The following is a 15,814-nucleotide window of genomic DNA, read 5'->3' as shown; positions in this document are numbered from 1 at the left end:
TCGTCAGTGTGGGCCTAACAACGATAGGAAACACTATTTTCTTCTGCATGATTTTTATGTGACGTCACGTGATTCTCTGGATTCGGTTGGGAAAGATGATGCTGGTGCCAGAGTTCCTGTACGTAATGTTAAGATTGGAAATGTTAAAGCAGCCTTTAACCGCGTTACTGCTGCTCGTGTTTTGAATCCAATGACTGGCAAATCGAAGTTGGTGTATTGTCAGCATGATCCTGGTTCGCAGTTGACCTTTGTTTCGAGTGACTTGGTGTGCGAACTTGGTCTTAAACCGTATGATAAAGCGTCGTTTAAAATGGATACTCTGGCTGGTCAGAAACCTACTTGTGCTGAACTTGTTAAACTCAACATTCAGTCGTTAGAGACGAATGAACTGTTTTGTGATATAACTTCGGTGGTTAACCCAGCTTGGGCTGACGATGTTAAGACTTTACCACATAAGCAGGATTTAAGTAGTTTCCGTCATTTTCATGACGTGAATATGTTTCATTTGAATGATTGTAGTACTGTAGATGTACTGATTGGCAATGACAACGCTTATTTGATGTGGACAAAAGAAGAACGTGTTGGTGAAAATCGCAGTGAACCGCATGCTTTACTCACTCCTCTCGGTTGGTTGGCTTGTGGTGGTAAGTCACCCTTAGTTGAAAGCGTTGCTAAAGTGTGCAGAGTGCAGACGTCTTCAGAGTCGGATGTCATCTCTGGCTTTCAGCGTAAAATTGAGTCTCGTGATATGGAAATAGCAGACCTGAATAAAGTCATTCAGGATTTGACTTTGCAAAATGAAACCTGTGAATTGTCTCGCAATGATATTTTGGCTAGAGAACTTGTCGAGCCGAATATTGAGTTGAAAGATGGTCGATTTGAGATACCTGTTCCGTTGAAGGAAGATATTGATCTACCTAACAATTTCGTGTTGGCGTCAGATAGAGCTGCTGCTTTAAGAAAGAAGGCTTTAAAACAACCTGAACTTCGTGATTTCCTTACTGACACCATGAAAGATCTTAAATCTAATGGCTATATTGAGCGTGCTGGTGAAGCAGGAAATGTCAAGGGATTTGAATGGTATTTACCATACTTTGTGACGTCACAATTAAAAAAGCGCATTGTTTACGATGGCAAGTCTGAATTTCGAGGAACTTGTGTTAATGATGTAATGTTTTCGGGTCCTGACTTGTTAAACCCTCTGGTAGATGTCTTGGCTAGATTTCGGCTTGGTAGATTTGGTCTCATGGCTGATGTGACTAAATGCTTCTTTCAAATAAAGTTACCTGAGTCGCAAAGGGATTTGTTTCGTATATTGTGGTTTGAAGATGATGACCTTGAAAGTGGAAAGATTGTACCATTTCGTTTTTGTGTACACCCTTGGGGAATAAAGAGTAGCCCATATATCGCTTGCTTGGCTATAAAGAAAATGGTCGAGCAGAACCCCAGCGGTGCTGGTGAACTAACTCTCTGCAATATTGCAGATAATATGTACATGGATGATTTTATATTTTCGGCTGATAGCTTAGAGGAAGCTCAGCAAATCACTCATGAATCAATTGCTTTGTTTGATAGCCGTGGGTTTAAACTTGTTAAGTGGAGTGCTAACAAGGAGGCTATGATTGTCTTGTCAAATTTGGATAATGAGATGCTTTCACCTTTGATTCGTGACATTGACTTTCAGACTGAAAATATGACTTTGCCATCAGCGAAGACATTGGGTTGTGTGTGGCAAACCGAGTCTGACGAGATGCGTATCGCATGTTCCTTAAAGCCCTTAGCTAAACACACGCGCCGAAGTATGCTCAGTCAGCTTGGACAAAATTTTGATCCGCTAGGCCTTGGAGCGCCATTTTTTCTAAAAGCACGCCTTATACTTCAGCAATTGGCGATAGACAAGTTTGATTGGGACACCGAGGTCCCTGATAGCTTTGTTAAAGAGTGGGAGTCGTGGCTTCGCTCTTTGGACCTGCTTAAGGATTTTTCGTTACCGAGATGGTATTTTGCAAACTCTGGTGTGTGCAGTCCTGATGATATTGTTTCATATCAATTGCATGGGTTTAGTGATGCTTCGAATCAAGCTTTCTCTTCTGTTGTTTACTTACGTAGACTGGTTAACGGAGTTCCGAGTGTGTCTTTCGTTCTGGGTAAATCTACCATTGTTGTAAAAAATCAGTTTTCTTGGCCGATAGCTAGGAAAGAGCTTGTTGCCGCTTTAAATACAGCAAGACTCGTGAAGCAGGCCTACGAGGCATTGAAGATGCCCGACTGCAGTAAGTATTTTTGGTGTGATTCTCGGACTGTGTTGCAGTGGGTTAAGAACCCTGATTTACGTTTGAATAAGTTTATTACGCGTCGAGTTGAGCATATTTTATTGTTGTCTGGAGCCCAGGATTGGCGTTTTTGCCCTACCGATATGAACCCAGCTGATGTTGGCACAAGGCCAAATCTTATTACAAAGAAAGAGTTTCGAGAGTTGTGGTTAAATGGTTCTAGTCTTCTCTATCAGTGTGAAGAAATTCCATCTGTAGAAAACCCCACTCCAGTACCTGTCCATAGCCTATATCTTCGTGACGAAGAGGGGTCGCTTGACGTTGGACAGGGTGGCCTTCACAGATTGATCGAGGCCGCACCTTCTTTGTATGTTATGAAAAAGAGAATTGCTTATTTGGTTGCTTTTGTTGAATTTTTGTGCTGTAAAACGAAAAAGCGTAGCTTTATGAAGCCAAAACTGGATGCCTCTTATCTTAATAGAGCCTTAGACTTAACTGTGAAGTTTGTTCAGAAAAGCGTGTATGGCGATGTGTTACATTTAATGACCAAACGATCGCCGGATGCACTTGAGGAAGTGATAAAGCGGGGTAGTGTTGGCGCTTCGCAACGTGAGAAGGAACGCTTGAAAGGATTGCGTTCACTTAAAAAGTACAGACCTTGTGTAGATGATGCTGGTGTAATCCGCATTGAAGGGCGCTTAAGTAATTCTCCCGAGATTTCTCTAGAAGCAAAGCATCCGATTGTTTTGCCTTCGAAACACCCCTTCACTAGGCTTGTTGTACTGTCGCATCATAATCGAAATGCGCACTGTGGAGTACAGCACACTTTGTTGTCTACGCGACAGAAGTTTTGGATCGCTAATGGTAATGCTTCCGTGAAGAGGTATCTTAATGATTGTGGTGTATGTGCGATTGAGAAAGCTCGGCCTATAAGGCAGCTCATGTCTGATTTACCTTTGTCTCGCACAACTGCCCATAGGAAACCCTTTTTTGATTGCGGCTTGGACTATCTTGGACCATTGACCTTTGCTGAAGGTAGGAGTCACAAAAAAGCTTGGGGACTCTTATTCACATGTATGGCATCTCGCGCTATTCATGTTGAGCTGGTTACGTCATTGTCGCTGAGTGATTTTTTACTTGCCTTTACTAGGTTTACAGATTTACGTGGGCAGGTTAATGCTATCTATTCCGATAATGGAAGTACCTTTCAGGCAGCATCTAAGAAGTTACCCGAGTTGATAGAATCAGCTGAATTTCACAACGCCCTGAGACAGAGAGAGATAAACTGGGTATTTATACCTCCATATGCTCCGGCGCAAGGTGGCGCCTGGGAAGCAATGGTAAAACAATTTAAAATTGCATTTTTTCACATTTTGGACTCTTCAATACGTAAGCCCAGTTTTATTGAACTGCTTACGTACACCAGTAGTGCCGTTCGGATCGTGAACGAACGCCCTTTGGTACCTTTGAGTGACGACCCTAGGGATTTTACTGTCATCACCCCTGCCTCACTTTTGACCCCATACTTAGACCCATACTGTGCTGTTGGGCAACCACATGATCGTGACCAATTAAGAAGGGATTATCGGTTCAATTTGTCACTTTCTCAGCAGTTTTGGAGTAAATGGATCGATTTTTACTTGCCAGGTCTTCAGGGCCGGAAAAAATGGCTAAAAATGGCCGAGAATTTGGAGCCTGGTCAACTTGTAGTGGTAGGTTCTCTCCAAGACATTGGTAAACGTGGGAAGTATCAACTTGGGAGGGTGCATGAGGTAGTTCCACAAATTAGGAAAGGGAAGCCTGTGGTTCGTAGAGCCAAAGTTGCCGTCTGCAACTATGATGAGAGTACGGGGAAAGTGAAAGTAGACTACGTGTTGAGGGATATTTCGTGCCTCGCCCCCGTAAAGAACACCTAAGTGTTAGGGTTTGAGCCTGGTTTTGTCTGCGGTGGCCGACCCTTGTCTGAGCCCGGAACAGTCGGTTATTATCGCAACTATTGTATATAGCGTCATTTTAGCGTGTACCTATGGTACCAATTTCATGTATCGTCGTGTATTATTCCGTATTGTTGTTCATTCTTTGCATGCCCTTTGTATTTACGTATTAACTTAAACGTGAGTGATTCAAACAATTTGTGTATGGTGTGTTTTTATTCATTGGCTCACAATTGTCGTCATTTCTTTTTTAGTTATGCCATGTCAGACTGTCATAACTAGGGGCCGCTATGTTCCCGACAATTTTCACCAATTCAAACGTCGTATAAAAACCGTTTAAGTCTACTGAATATTACGTCATGGAAATTCCTAAAACATGAGCCAAAATTGCACCAGCGTTCATAAGAATTGTGTCAAACCTGTTTGGGCCTGTTTGGGCCTGTTTAAACAGGAAATATTACATCAGCTTTAAACACCTGTTGGAATGACTTCATAATTGTCTTTCATTATTGCGTCACAGTACTGCATACGTGAATTTGAGATATTGCTATCTATTCTGGTCATTCGTAAAATGATTGTTTGAAAGTTGGCCGCACATTTAACTGTTGGCTTAGTGCTTGCTAGCTGGACAAAGGTTCCGTCTTTTATCCAAGTAATCTGTTCTGTAGTGACAGTTTTCAGTGGTGTACGCGTTGCACCCCCTCGTTTTCGGTAGCCGTGGGCTAATTTTTACAGAAATACACTTTTTGAAAAGAAGTTCAAGTGTGTGTTCCTTTGGGTCATTGCATGCAGACGAACGGATTTGGGAATCTTATGTTACAATTTTCCCACGAAGAGATTATGGTTTACCGCTGTGACCAATATGATATGTGCCCAACAAAAGACGATTTAAAGCAAGAGTCTCAAACTCAAATTGCTCTGAGGGCCAAATGAACACTTGTAAATCGACTCGAGGGCCGCACCACACCATAAGAAGTCAATTGTCTCTCCGTTAGCTCAGTGGTTATGCGCTCCACTTAAGATTAAGCGGCGCTGGTTCGGCTCTTAGGTGTGCACTTGAGCAACACATTTCAGGACTGCTCTCTATTCAGCGGCACCTAATAATTCCCGACAACAACATTTCAACAATCGAAAAACTTCACTCTGCCAATCTCGGCAACCTGGCCTGCGTGACCTACAAACAAGCGTGACCTGACCTGACGTGGCCTGCGTGACCTGACCTACAAGTATGCGAAACTACCAGGAATAACCTATCAAGGCTTTGTTAGTCTGAAAACAAACCAATAAACAAAATAACACGGTGAAAATGCAATAAAAAAGATACTGTACAGTAGTAAGAACACACCAAGAACGTTAGATCGCAAGAAAAATTAGTAAGAACAAAGAAATGGAAAAACACTGTACCAACGCAGAAAAAACGAAAAAGAAAAACAGAAAACACGTAAACGAAACAACGGACTTAGAGAGCTAAAATCTTGCAATCAACTTTCAAAAACGCGGAAAAAACTAAACTGTTGAAGACATAGGCGCCGACTTTTATTTTTGCACGGGGTGGCGGATAGCACAATATGGCAACCTAAAAATTTCCAAACTGCATGTTTTTGTTTGATTTTTACTAAGCGTGTTTCGTAGATGCTATTGTCTTTTCACACCTGGTTTGTAGCTCGATAATTTACAAAGCAACTTTAAAACAAAGCACAAGAAGTATGTCGTGAATTTTATTGTTACGTTGCTGCTCTGACACTTAACATTTGGCAAAAGTATTTTTGCGAACAGCAGCTCTGTCAATCCAACTGTTAATCAACTGGTCAAGTTGTAACCGTGAAGCTTCAGCTTGATAAACATTTAAAATTAGGACGTGGTTCAATCGCTGTTGCGTCATGGTAGATCGCAAGTAGGTTTTTATGCGCCTGAGCAGAGCCGGATTTAGCTGATGGGGGGCCCGGGGCACTTTTAGATCGGGGGGCCCCCTTGCAAAAAAAATTTTCGCGCCTATGGCGCGAAAAATCACCTCTGCGTCTACAGTAGCATCAATCCAGCACTGCACAGCATTTTGCAGAAACTTCAAAGGCTGAAAGGAAGAAAAAATAACACAAAATCACATTTTTTCCACGTAGGGGGGCCCTTCAAAAATCGGGGGCCCGGGGCACCTGCCCCCTCTGCCCCCCCCTAAATCCGGGCCTGCGCCTGAGTGCACTAAACGATCGCTCCGCCTCGCAGGTGGTGGAAGGCAACGATAAGTATATTTTCACAATGCAGACCACGTTTGGAAGCATTAATGAAATTGTTTCATTGCTTGCAAATAGATCAAGCAGTTGCGACATAATTGAAACAAAAATCTGTTTTTGCTGTTGAAAACTTTCCAGCTGTTGCAATTCCAGACGCAGAAATGTTGGGTTTATGTCATCTTTATATGTGGCAGCGACATTTTCAAAAGCAGCTCTGTTCTCTTCCGATGCTTGATCCTTGGAAAGCAGAACTGTTTCCATGTCATTATCGTTTTCATGTCCTGCTGTGAATAATGTGACAAAAGTGAAGAAGAACACTGTTTAAATACGTCTAAATAAATGCTTTGGGAGTAAGCATTTACGGTAGAAAAAAAAAAAAAAAAACGGTTGCGGGTCATCAAAAGATCTTGCAGTACGTCCACCACGGCCACGCGGCAAAGATGGCAACTGCAAACCCATATCAACAGCTGATTTTTTACATGCTTCGAACAACGCAGATGCCTCACTTTATGTTGCTGCATTCCAAGAAACCGTTGATGATACGGCTTCCAGTAATTCACGTACCTTTCCGACATTGATCCCACGTTTCTGAACAGCGATATGTACAGGGCTTAAAATAAGCAAAAGCTTTTGCAGGACACGCAAGGAAAAGTAAACGTCGAAACTCTCCATGGATAAAACATGGCTAGTGGCATTGTTTCGAGTGACAGCATCCATGCCATCTTCTTTCGATGCCGTGTCAAGCCAATCTAGTATGACCTTATACCGGTAAAGAAAAGCATTTACGCTGGGAGCTGCTTTTCGAAAATTGCATTTTTTTAATGAAATTTGAAATTGGATATTCATTTAGGGGGTGGAGTTATCAATCATCGAGATAATTTTATTTCCAAGTATTTTATCTGGCATAATTTATAGCGATATTATGAGCAGTTTAAAAATTTTCAAAAAAGATTTTTGAGGGAGGCAATGGAAAGGTCGTATTTTATTGATTAATAAATCCCATTGTAAACCTAACAAATGTAACAATGACTTATGACAAATAACAAATAAAACAATCGCAACAACAACAAGGAAAAAACTCGTAGCCACGTGTTGCATAATCTTCACGTAGCTTGCTTGATGTTACGCGAGTATCATGCTTGCGACAAAACAATCATTTTCTTCGCAATACTGTATTGGTTCACTTCTTGCTTTACGTTGACTTGAAGCGAAAACCAATGACCAAAAAAAGATTTAAACGTCCGTTCAAATTACATTTATTTGCAGTAAGTAATGTAGCCTAAACGAGGTGGCTGCCACCCCGCCACAGCGGTTACGGGGTGGCGTGGCCACCCCGTAAGTCGGCGCCAGTGGTTGAAGAATGAACTTCAGCAAGTGCCAAAGTTGCTATTGCAATTATGACACAGTGAGTGAATAGGCAATGTGATTGCGATGTAACAATACGAGTTTCCCCTATAGGCTGTGGGCCGAGTCTGAAAATTCGTTAGTTGAGTTGCACCCCCCCTGTAGACAATACTTTCTTGATATTGTTCGATTGAGTAATTTTTACCGAGTCCAAAACAAAAAAGTTCAAGCAAAAACCTGTGTTCGCTGAAAAGATATTAGGCTTGGAAGATATTAAAAAGGACGCGGATGAATACACTTACAGGCACTACTTTTATGTGACGCTTCATGATTCGGCGCAAGCGATTGGCTGGCAACACCTCGATTACACCCACTTGTCGTGCATTTAACGCATCGGTGCGCACATAACCTAGCAACGATCAAAGCTAAGTCAGGACTGCATGAAAGTTGTTTGGTAGCAGTAGTTTCGCATTTTTCTTGCCTGTTGCAATGTAGAATACTTAAACACAACATAAAAAAGAAGAAAATAAACCTATCTTTCTATTTGTCTTCTTCTCTAAACAGATGGATCATTTCTAATTAACTGTGGCTCTCCGCGATATCAGTGCAAAAATGAGACATAAAGTGATTGTATTTCAACACCAAACTGTCTATTTCTGGGCTATATATTTTTTGATTAGATTAACCTTGCATTCCAGCCATTTTGCTCCTGACCTTGGTATCTTTGTTCAACAACCTCCCTTGTTTCATGACCTTTGTAAAATAACTTTGAATTCTTTGTTCGCTTTTTAATAGGATTGGTTTCTTCATTTAAACGTTAAAACTATACCACAAGCCCACTACTATATATATGTGGCCTTGTTCATATACTGTAGTGCCTACATCTAAGTCAGTGAAAATGGCAAATAACCTACCCCTTGGGGTCATCAAAAACCTTAGAAAATGTGCTTTCCTACTTTGCACTCAGCATAAAGAGCACTGAAAATGCCTGCATTGTAAACCACTGAGCAATGCATATTTGTGATAAATATACAGTAGGCTACAGGCGTATGAGACCTCAAAGATCACTACCGTATCACTTGTGATGGACTAAATTCTCTGATTGATAGGCTATAGTTTAATAGCTGTTTATTTTCTCCTTTTATAAAATATTATTAGGCTAATACAAAAAAACTGAATTCATTCAATTTTATTTGTTACCAGCGAATCAAAAAGATAGAATTTTTGCATGTTGGCAGTTTTCTGTATAATTGTTTATAGGCTATGCACAAATAATGAAAAAAGCAGATGCTACAAATTTGGTAGAAGCAAATAAAATAGCACTAACAGACAATTAATTTTTTGTAATGACAATGTTGACAATAATAAACCACCATTGACAATCTATGGTGGTTTATCAACAAATCTATAGGCCTGCAAGTGCAATGGCAGTTATTCACAACAATAAATCATTTTCAGCAAACAAATGCTCTTCCATTAATCTGTCTAATGATGGAAATTACAATTTTCTATATTAACATGTTTGTGTGACACACGTATGGAATAATGCCAGTTAATATTACACTTTTGTCAAAACAATTCTTAATGCCTAAGAACACATAGTATAACATGATATGCAATATGTGTGTTCTTACCAATAAATTCCTTTTAAGGGTGATTGCATGGCCACCTAAAGATACGGCCTGATTTGTCACATTTTGCTGAAATTTCCAGGTTTTTCTAACTTTGGGCGAACGTTTAAATAAATTTTTCTAAAAATTAGATTTTTACGCTTTCTTCATTCTTTTCCCAAGATGACACAATAGGTTTTAACATCCTCACATGTTGAAAAATAAAGAAAACTTGATTTTGTAGATTTTAGTCAGACTGTTAATTTTCAATAACAGTCTGATTTTGCGTTTTTCAACTTACTTTTTCTCATTTGCTACTGCTTCCCCAAACCAACAAAAAAGTTTTTTGTCATTAGGAAACCGCAAAAAGTAAAAATATCTCAAAAAATATCGGTTAAGCACTAGCATTAGCTGTAATCAAAATCTGCAAAATGTGACAAATCAGGCCGCATCTCCAGGTGGCCATGGTGATTGTAATGAAATGCACAGCCAAAGTAATCATAAAAACACCTGACTTCAGAATAATTCATTTTAAGAGTGATTATAATAAAATGCATAGTCAAAGTAACCATAAAAACCCATAACTTCAGAACAATTGAAGGGTATTATATAGCATAATTTCTTTTAATATACCAATGAAATAGGCTATAAGCAAAAGTTTACATGTATACTTTTGGAATATTGTATCATACTAGAGTAGGTGGATATAGTGCATTAATTCTGATACAGTATATGTCCATGACAGTACAATGACTATTGACTATGTAGTTCAAACTCTTTATCATGGACTTTGCATTGATGAAGTAGAAAGTGCAAGACTTCAAATTTCAACAGCAGAATAATCACCACGAGTCCGATAAGACCACAAACATATCTGCAAAACAAATCAAATTGTGATCAATGAAGATACACATAAATGCAGTTTTTATGCTCATAGCAAAATGTGACTGAGAGACATAGCCTATAAACCTCTGTAAAGGAATATTACTTTATTTTGTCTACAAAGTACAGTGGACAAGCCAAAACAGTGTTCGGTGATGGCAATTGTATCAGGCACACTTTGTTTTTATGCAGTACATATATGATCAAGATATGCATTAAAGGAATGAGATCATCTTCGTATGAGGTTCTGGGGCCGAGGGTCCATCCTAAAACAAACTAATGTAAACTAAGTTGTATAATAGGAACGGTATAGTAGTAATCTACAAACACATTGCTCACTCAACTAGTTGACAATTAATTTGGACTATTTCAATGTATGAGGTGAAATGTGCCATGTAGGCCTACACTAAGAGAAGTTTGGACATCAGCAAATTTTCAAAATTCTATTAAAAGCCAACACAGCACTATACAACCTTCAACAAATCAATCATTAAAATCTCTTTGTGGCTATGATAAAGATAGCATGTTTAAAACAAAGCTTTAATTTGAAATCAAAATTTGTGACACAATTAACTTCTACAGAAGTCCAATTTTGATAAACTTGGTAAAATATAAAGTGTGTGTCTTAATACAAAATTTACACTATTAGGCCTTAAAGTGTACGAAATGTCATCAAAGCAAGGTAAACTTTTATGTGGGCAAGCATCCCAGACCCCCTCCCACTATGTTTCATTAGCTTCATACTTTAAAATAACATTTAGGTAGTAGGAACTTGATAGTCAACTAGTCATTTTACTCACCTTCTGGTAGCCTCTCATAAGCAATAAGAATGGTGATCACTGGTTGGTTGGTTTTACTTCGATAACTTTCATCATAAGTTTTACTTCATACTTAACTGTAACTTCATAATCATAGATTTTTTTATGTGTAACAATCTATCGAACATAAAGTTCAAAACGGTAGCCTAAATCATGAAGCAAAATAAATTAAGTTTGATCAAGAAAAACACTACTGCAGTCCTGACTTCGCTTTGATCGTTGCTAGGTTATGTGCGCACCGATGCGTTAAATGCACGACAAGTGGGTGTAATCGAGGTGTTGCCAGCCAATCGCTTGCGCCGAATCATGAAGCGTCACATAAAAGTAGTGCCTGTAAGTGTATTCATCCGCGTCCTTTTTAATATCTTCCAAGCCTAATATCTTTTTAGCGAACACAGGTTTTTGCTTGAATTTTTTTGTTTTGGACTCAGTAAAAATTACTCTATCGAACGATATCAAGAAAGTATTGTCTACAGGGGGGGTGCAACTCAATTGCATTTTTAAAGCGAAAAATCGAGGTCGGCCCACAGCCTACTACACAAAAATGGCGCGACAGTAGTGTTAAAAAATCGTCTGAAGTTTGATGGGCATTTTCAGGTTTTTTGAGCATTTTATCTTCCTATATACAAAAATATGTAGGCTAGTGTGATTATGAATTATTTCAAAGTTTAAAAATGTATCGCGGGCCGCATGCGGCCCGCGGGCCGCCTGTTTGAGACCCTTGATTTAAAGTCTCCACCTAATCTGGTCAGTGTTGCCATTTCAAATTTGAAAAAGTTTTCTGTGTTGGTAATAATAAAGAAGTCAACTTCCGTGTACTTTATGTTGACGTATAATAAAAAATAATTTCACTTTGTTCACAACTTCCATGTGTGAAGTTTAAAGAAATATTTGCTTTCTTTGACCCAATTTTAGATGTTTCAAAAGTTTAGAATGGTGGTGTTAAAAAAACTGGATTCCAGCCGACTTTGGTAGTGTAGAGTGGTTTATTGCAGCAAATCAACCAGACCAAGACTTGTTTAGGATCTGAGTATGGAACGGTATGTCGGACCGCAAACCTCTGAACTTTTTTGATAGCAGGCAGCAGTATCAAGGTTGCCAGATGGGTAAATGGTGCAATAAACATTGACATAATACAGTGAAAGTTAAAACTACTTAGTAACACGAATAAAATCTACCACATGAACCAGACAAAAGTTTGGTAAAAATGATGCAGTTCAAAGTTTAGTTTTATTTTTTTATTATAAATAAATAGTATAAAACTAATTGCAAATTTTGTGACTTTTTCAGGACTACTGTTAGGTAGTCCTGAAAAGAATCAACATCGGCCTTGATTGTGACGTTGTGATTCTACGCAAACTACGTCAACAATTGATAGGCCTAATAGCAGCAGTCACTAACTTATAACAATTCTTAAGCCAGCGATCGAGTAGTTAAAAGTAAAAGTTAGCAATACCAACTATATACCTTTACCCAGGTTGCTTATAGTAATTATTTTTGCTACATCATTGATCAAAAACTTCATATTTTTTCAAGTAGGCCTACACAAAAAGTGATCTTGAAACTGATCTTGATCTTTAAGATCACGATCTTGATCTTCAAGATCACCTATTTTTGATGATCTTGATCTTCAAGATCACCAATACTGGTGATCTTGCCCATCTCTGCATGTAGCCCACAGCAAATTTCAGGTATTAAAAGTGAGTGACCTTGCAAAGCTGGCATATGCACAGTTCATGTTCAAGTATGAAAATAATTTTTTGCCAGCATGTTTTTCTGGCTACTTTGTTAAACTAGACGACATACATCAATATGATAGGGGAAGGTCGGGACCTGCGAGCTACTTTTTTCTTTTAGATGCATATCTTCTACGTTTCTCAATATTTTTCTCTAAAATTTGGCTTTGCAATGCCTTGTAGTGCTACCTACTCTACAGCAAAAGCACAAGTTATTATTTCAACGAATGTTTAATTTACGCTCAAAAACATAAACACGCGCCAAGCGGCTCACATGTGGGGAGCGATAAGCCACAATTGCAATAAGCCAAAAAATGTAGTATTTTAGCAAAGAAATCACTTTGCCATATCAAAAATACTATTCTAAAACATAGTTGTATTATTTATGTGTGAAATCAATCTTCAAGCCAGCTTCCAAGCTTTAAATTTTGAAATAAGCGATGGAGACTTTTCAGATGATTCCTTGGGATTTTCATGTGAAAATAGAGTTGTCAGAATTTTCATGTAAAATAGCATAATCAATAGTTGCAAACGAAACAAAAGTCAGAATTGTGATATATCCTAATGGAAAGGTGTGAAAACAAAAAAATGATGTCATATGACACTTTAACATCTACTATCACAGGCACTTGTCATGGCTTGTAGGTCCCAACACAAGGTGACTCAAGGCTCCCTACCTGATCGTTCAGAAATGAAACAACAGCTAAAAAAAAAACTTACATTGCTATTTAAAAAACTTTCAGCTTAATCTCATCATAAATACATCACCTACCACTACAAAAAAGTTCATGAACATTTCTTGCATAACAAATGAGTTATTTTAAAACACATTCAGCCAAAAAAAATTACTTTTTTAACCCAAAACCAGATTTTTTCTTCCCAGGTTTGAAACAAACTTTGGCAAAAAAACACTCCATTTCTTGTGTGTGCAAATGTGGAGTGAAATTTCACACAATATAAAAGATTTACCTTTCCATTTGTTCCCGACAATTTTCACCAAATCAAACGTCATATAAAACCGTTCAAGTCTACTGAATATTACGTCATGGAAATTCCTAAAGCATGTGCCAAAATTGCACCATCGTTCATAAGACCTGTTTGGGCCTGTTTAAACAGGAAATATTACATCAGCTTAAACACCTGTTGGAATGACTTCATAATTGTCTTTCATTTATTGCGTCACAGTTACTTTCTACGTGAATTTGAGATATTGATATCTATTCTGGTCATTCGTAAAATGATTGTTTGAAAGTTGGCCGCACATTTAACTGTTGGCTTAGTGCTTGCTAGCTGGACAAAAGTTCCGTCTTTTATCCAAGTAATCTGTTGTGTAGTGACAGTTTAAGTGGTGTAGGCGTTGCACCCCCTCGTTTTCGGTAGCCTCGGGCTAATTTTACAGGAATACACTGTTTGAAAAGAAGTTCAAGTGTGTGTTTCTTCGGTCATTATATACAGACGAACGGATTAGGGAACTTTATGTTAAAATTTTCCCAAGAAGAGATTATGGTTTACCGCTGTGACCATAAAAAATAAAAGACGATTCTCTGTCTAGTGTTTGGCACAGAAGCACTTAGAAGCAAAGAAATAATAAAAGAAGATCTTATTGGTTGGTAGTCTAAAGAAGCAAAGAAAATTAAAGACATTTCTTCTCGGTAGGCAACTGAAGAACTTTAAGCTAAAAAGTAAAGACATTTCTTCTCAGTTTGGTACAGAAGAAAAATAACTTTGACATTTATTGGCAAGAAAGAAGATTAAAGGCAATCCATCTGTGCTTGAAGATTCAAGTGGAAGAATCCAAGCAAGTTTTGTGGACGTTTGGACTTCACATACTCGTACAGCTACGGTATCGTGCATTTAAATTCTTTTTTGTATTTTTACGGTCTTTGCAGTTAAGTTTTTTATAACTACTGTAATTTGTGTGTTTGTGTAACTTAATTTTTTAATTGTTAAATTTAGCCCTAACATTTAATATGTCTACACTCGGTGGCGACAGGGACTCGACCGCCGTCGACTCGACTGAGTTTAAGCCTGATGATGTTCTTTGCGGTCGGGCAGGCCATTCTGGGGAGGGACCCATTAACGATGAGGCTAAGTCAGTTCGAGAGGCCCGGCATCGTAGACGGGATATTTTGACTCAAATTGGGAAACTTTCTGTAGCCCTAGGTTCTTTGAGTGATAAGCAGGAACTGTTAATTTTTCGATCTAAGTTATCTACTTTAGAAGAGGAATTACGGCATTTCCATGCTCTTTTGAGTAAAATTGTTAACTCTGCAATCTTGGCAGAACTTCGTGATAGGGTGGATCCCGAATTTAACTCGTTAAAAAATAACTTCGAACAAAAAGAAAGTGATTTCTCAGATAGGTTAGATGCTGACATACATCCTGAGGATAGCGCCTCAAATGTAAGCACTAGGATGTCTGAGAGCTCGTCACGGATAGTTGCACAAATTAACCTACAGTTAAGACGAGAGGAGCTCCAGATCCAAGCTGAGGCCGAAGCAAGAGCTGCTGAGGCCATCGCAAAAGCTGAAGCCATACGAGCTGAGGCTGCCGCACGAGCAGAGGCTGCCGCAAGAGCTGAGGCCATACGAGCTGAGGCCATACGAGCTGAGGCTGCCGCGAGAGCTGAGGCCGACGCGAGAGCTGCTGACGCCGAAGCGAGAGCTGCTGAGGCCGCCGCGAAAGCCGAAGCGAGAGCTGCTGAGTTCGCACTCAAAGACGCACAGTTGAGGGCTGAACAACGTAAGGAGGTAGCTTTAGCTGAATATCGTTCTGAGTTGGGCTCCCGGCGTAGCTCTAGGAAGGGCTCTTCTAGGCATTCCAGAAGTGAACATCAATCGCAGTTTAATTTACCTAACCTTTTCCAGACGCCTGTTCAATCTGTAAGTGGACCAGTACAATCCACATGTTTTCCAGCTGTTTCAGGAGGTCTCGGGGCCGCGGCTAAGGGTCTTCCGAAGGCTGTAGAGCCAAGGTCTGCAAATTACAA

This window comes from Aplidium turbinatum, chromosome 11, assembly GCF_918807975.1.
Source record: "Aplidium turbinatum chromosome 11, kaAplTurb1.1, whole genome shotgun sequence".
Taxonomy (NCBI): Eukaryota; Metazoa; Chordata; class Ascidiacea; order Aplousobranchia; family Polyclinidae; genus Aplidium; species Aplidium turbinatum.
Note: the sequence above shows the minus strand (reverse complement) of the source record.